Source organism: Apium graveolens, chromosome 1 (genome assembly GCF_009905375.1).
Source record: "Apium graveolens cultivar Ventura chromosome 1, ASM990537v1, whole genome shotgun sequence".
NCBI lineage: Eukaryota > Viridiplantae > Streptophyta > Magnoliopsida > Apiales > Apiaceae > Apium > Apium graveolens.
This window is the reverse complement of record NC_133647.1, coordinates 26,233,873-26,239,872: the sequence shown is the minus strand read 5'-3', so window position 1 is coordinate 26,239,872 and position 6,000 is coordinate 26,233,873.

The window sequence follows — 6,000 nt, the reverse complement described above, 5'->3', positions numbered from 1 at the left end:
ATTCTTGGGCTTTAGCCTCTTCTTCTTTCCGGATTCTCTCCCGGATGGCAGCTTTTCTTATTTCATCTCTGGCATCCTCTGGTGGCTTTTTTAAATTCTTCGCAATCCGGTCGAAGACGGATCCCCGAGATTCTCCGGACTGTTCTTTAGACCGCCCTCGCTGATCCCCTGGGCGGATCTCCGGCTCGGCGTTCTGCTTTTCCTTCCACAGGTCCATAGCCTCCTGTATCTGTTCCGGGGTCATGCTTCCCCATGGGTTTGTGGTGATCCCTGTGTGTTTGTGGGCAGCTTTTTCAATGACTATTCTCTGATCTCCTGGTTGGAGATTTTGAGAGGGAGTCCGGGTTATGGGGAACCCTTCGTCCAGGTCTTCCATGTCTCCATCCCTGGATTGGGGAGGAGGCGGTAGGAAAGAGGTGGAAACTGCTGCTTTGCTTTTTCTCGTAGTCATGGTTACTTGGAAATGCTATGAATTTACAATAATAAACCTTGTAGAAACGGGTCTGAGAGATGGGTATTAGCGTTCTTACTGGGAGATGGTGTTTCACGTTTCTGGGAGGTGGGTTCGACCCCTCCTTCTAGCGCCAATGATAATCCCAGATCACCCCGGGACCTTCTCCTTGTAGGGCCCGAGCTCAAACTCCTTTTAGGCTGTGACGACGGCCGTGTGCGGTGTAGCTGTAGGGTGGGGACCTGCAAAACAGAACCGGAGGGGGGTGGCGTCCCCGCGGCACCTCCGGCGTGAGGATGAGAAAGGGTTTTGAGGAGAAGAAGGGCAAAGTTGGGATTATACAGATATGTTTGTGAAGAGTACGTGTGTGCATGTAAGTATATGTGAGAGAGAGAGAGAGAGTATATCAGCTTGTAACCTGTAACCTTCCTTTTGTTCTACCTTTTATAGGCCTCCTACTAGGGTTTAGGGGTTTGTCCCTTTTCATCTGGACCGTAGGTTGGCCTTTTGGACTGTAGGGCATCTGGACGCCTGGGATGCGTCAGAGTACTATCAGATCTGGACCGTAAGAACGTCCTGGATTCCGGGTGCCTGGAAGGTGGTGATGTTGCCACGTGTCCTGGGCTCCCCAAGGTCAACGCTGAATCTGTCAGAGTACTATCAGATCCAGAGCGTAGGAACGTTCTGGATCTCGGGAACCTGGACGGTGGTGATGCCGCCACGTGTCCTGGGATCTTATGTTTGGGCCCTGGGCCTCTTCAATTGGGCCTGACTTATTATGGGCTATCACCATTCAGCCCCAATGTATACTATCTAATGAGACCGAGGTAGTAATCTCTCTCTCGGCTTGCGATCAAATGGTAACTCCTATCTCTGCTTAACTGAGTAACTTCAAGTGTAAGTGTTACAAAACCTGTAAATGGTAACTCCTATCTCTGCTTAACTGAGTAACTTCAAGTGTAAGTGTTACAAAACCTGTAAGTTGTCTCACGTCTCACTTAACCCTGTTTACGTTTTTATCCACAAAATTTTACTTTTTTTTCTTTCCTTTGTACATTGTTTTTTCTTTCTTTTTATTTATTTTTTCATTGTCCATTTACTTTACATTTACAAATTAAAAATTAAATTTGGCATAATTTTAAAAAAAAAACATAATTAACATAATTTTTTAACTTCCATGCATAAAAAAAGTATAATACATAAAAAAAAATACACTAATATAACTTAGAGGACATAATTGAAAAATATGCAAAAAAATAGAGAACACATAAAATATAAATTAGAGGACATAAAAAATACAGAACACACAAATATAAATTTACAAAGCACTTAAAATATAAATTATTATAAAAACATAATTAACATAATTTTTTAACTTACAAACATAAAAAAAGTATAATACATAAAAAAGTACACAAATATAAATTAGAGGACATAATTGAAAAATATGCAAAAAAAATTAGAGAACACGTAAAATATAAAATTAGAGGACATAAAAAATACAGAACACGCAAATATAAATTTACAAAGCACTTAAATATAAATTATATAATATAAAACATAAAGTACTTATAAATATAAAGAAAACATAAAAATTTTATGTGTTATGTAAATTTTTTATGTGTTCTATAATATTTATATTTACAATTAAAAATTAAATTTGCATAATTTTTTTTATAAAAACATAATTAACATAAGTTTTTAACTTACATACATGAAAAAGTATATACATAAAAAAGTAAACAAATATAAATTAGAGGACATAATTGAAAAATATGCAAAAAATTAGAGAACACATAAAATATAAATTAGAGGACATAAAAATACAGAACACATAAATATAAATTTATAAAGCACTTAAAATATAAATTATATAATATAAAACATAATATACTTAAAAATATAAATAAAACATAAAAAATTTACGTGTTGTGTAAAATTTTTATGTGTGGTGCAATGTTTATGTGTTATAAGTATTTAAATTAGTGAACATAAAATTATAAATTATAAGATATAAATAGATATTTATATTATGAAATATAAATTTAATGAACACATAAATTAAAATTAATGAACATAAAAAATTACATAACACATAAAAATTAAAGAAACAGAAAATATATAACAAAATATTAAAATTTATAGAAAACATAAGTACAAATAAAAGAATATAAAAATAAAAGGTATTTCAAATTAAGGAACACACAAAGTGTACAAGAAAATTTATAGAACATGAAAATACTGAGAACACATAAATAAAAATAGGGACTGTAAAAATTAAATAACGTATCAAAATTTAAAGAACAAAAAATATATAGAATTATACGGCACATAAAATAAATAAATAGAATTTTAAATAACAAACAATTAATATAGAACATAACAATGTTAAAAATACAGAACCCTAATGAAAAATATCCGGTACACAAAACAAATACAGAACATGTACTTTCAAGCAATAAAAATTAAATAATATTTAACATAACAATTACATAAAAATTATATAACATCAATCAAAAAACAGAACATACAAAAACCACGTAGCATTAGTTAAAAATACACAACACCTACAATTACATAACATAAATCATACAAAATTAATAATTTAAGAACATAAAAAATATATAGAACACATAATTAGATGAAAAAAAGAATACTAGTAAAATATTTAAAAGACCTAACACACATGTTAAAAGAATACAAAATACCAGGTGAAAATTGCACAACATAAAGTTAAAGGTACTAAAGAATAACAAACAATAGGACACAAACGTCGTTAAAGTTTATAAACCTGTGTGTAGTTACTTAGTTACCTTAAAAAAATAGTTACCCACTGAATCTGACCCATATATATATATATATGAAATTACACCCAGGGGGTGAATAGGTGATTATGGCTAACTAGGATTAATTTTAAATTTTAATTTAGCCAAGTTCGACCCCTAATCCACTATGGTCTACGTCCGGGTCCCTTACCAAACTTGGTAAGAGAATATATTATTGATCAATGAAAGTTACAACTACAAGATACAACAATATATCTCCCTTTATCCCAGCTGCTGATAATGGCTTGCTGAAACCCTGTTTAAGAACCTGCTCTCTAAGTACTATACTACCCCGTAGTACAAACTCCTCTAGCAAGTAACACTAAACCCTTGTTTCCCTTAGCCAACTTATCCAGCAACTAATCAATACAATTTGAACATACACGTCAATGATAAAGATTATAACTCAAACTATAGACTCTCTAATATGAAACACGTGTATATAATTAAGAGCTCGAGAGTATTTTGAAATCAATAAAGTTCAGGAGTTGTATGTGTTCTTGCTTGCAAAATAGTCAGTCGTAAAACTGCAAGAAATCACATATACAACCACACATTAACGTTTGAAATATTCTCAACAAATTACAACGACTAGAATCCAATTCTACCGTTTAAGATCGTTGGGATGGTTTCCAACGTTCATGTGTACGCTAGATAGAAGAGAAACAAAGATGAACAACGTTCAGAAAACATCTCTTCTATTTTATAGAGTATAAAACGTTTTAACAGAATATAGAAGATAGAGTTTGATAGAAAAACAAACTCCTATAATTTAGGAAATCAATTTGAATAAGTAAAAACGAATTATAATTGAGCTCTATATATATACAACACGTATATTATATTAGAGAATCCTTACAACTGATATATAAGAAGATTCTATAATATCTTCATGAAATTCGACTTCCTTATTCAATCTGGACTGTGTATCTTGGCTTGCTGTTATTCTGACACTGTTGATCATAGCTTGCTGAGATACAATATTATCTTATAACAGCTTGCTACAATTATGCTTAAAATGACAAAGTCATTAAGCTGATTACCTACAAACAAGCTTGGATAACAGTATTATAGCTTGCTGTGTTAATCATCAAAACTAAGGGATTTACAATCTCCCCCTTTTTGATGATTACACACATCTAGGAGAATTTATAAAACTCCCCCTAAATCTATGCATATCTCAAAATATAAAATAGAACTAAAGATATCACAATTAGCATAATAAGCATCTAAATGCAAAAACAATTTAACAGATTTCAAATATTAGTAGCATCAGCATAACCAAGTCTTAAATTAAAACTCTCAAACAAGTTTTACCACACCACATAAACAGATAGACACCAAATCAAGTACCAGATGCATCAAGTCTTAAAACAACGGAAACTTAAACAAAAACCCAAGTTCAGAACTTAGAAACTTAAAGAAATTCTCCTAAGTTCTCCCCCTTATATCATCAAAAGTAGATAATGACATATCATAATAGAAATTAAATTAAACACAAAAGTGTCACTTAAATGACCCATCATAGTAAGCTAACATGAAAAATGATAGTAAGCCAACATTACCAAATTTCCAATAATAGCTTGCCGTTATACACTACACATGCCAAGTTCCCTTCGAATGGTAGAAAATCTTGCTTCACCAAGGGGTTTTGTAAAGATATCTGCCCAATGATATTCAGTAGGCACAAAAACTAATTCAATCTTACCTTTGGCAGCATTATCTCTCAAGAAATGGTGACGAACATCAATATGCTTTGTTCTTGAGTGCTTAACCGGAGTTTTTGATATGTTGATGGTGCTAGTATTGTCACAATAGATTGGTACTTTTCCGCACTTGATTCCAAAATCTCGTAGAGTCTGAATCATCCACAAAATTTGAGAGCAACAGCTACCAGCTGCCAAATACTCACCTTCTGCTGTGGATAATGCAACTGAAGTTTGTTTCTTACTTTGCCAAGATACAAGATTTTATCCTAAGTATGTACAAACACCACTTGTGCTCTTTCTATCAGTTTGACAACCTGCATAGTCAGCATCACTATACCCCACAAGATCAAATGTACTTGTAATAGGATAAAATAACCCAAGATTAATAGTCCCACTTAAATATCGAAATATTCTTTTAACTGTATTTAAGTGTGATTCCTTAGGTTTTGATTGAAAACGAGCACAAACACATACATTATACATGATATCAGGTCTAGAGGATGTTAAGTATAATAAACTACCAATCATACCTATATACTTCTTGATATCCACATCTTTACCTTTCTCATCAGATGATAGCTTGCTGTTTTGAGTCATTGGTATAGATTTTTGCTTGACTTGCTCAAAATCAAATCTAGTCAGCAAGTTCTTCACATATTTTGATTGATGAACATAAATGCCATCCTTTAATTGCTTAATTTGGAGTCCCAAGAAATAGTTGAGCTCACCCATCATGCTCATGTCAAATTCACCGCGCATACACTTAGAAAACCACTCGCACATAGAATCATTAGTGGATCCAAAGATTATATCATCTACATATATCTGGACAATCAAAATATCATCACTATTTTGCCTAGTAAATAAAGTAGGATCAATTTTACCTCGAATGAAGCCATTTTTGATCAAAAACTTACTAAGCCTCTTGTACCAAGCCCTTGGAGCTTGCTTTAAGCCATATAATGCCTTCTTGAGCTTATAAACATAGTCTGGATGTTGTTCATGTTCAAAACTA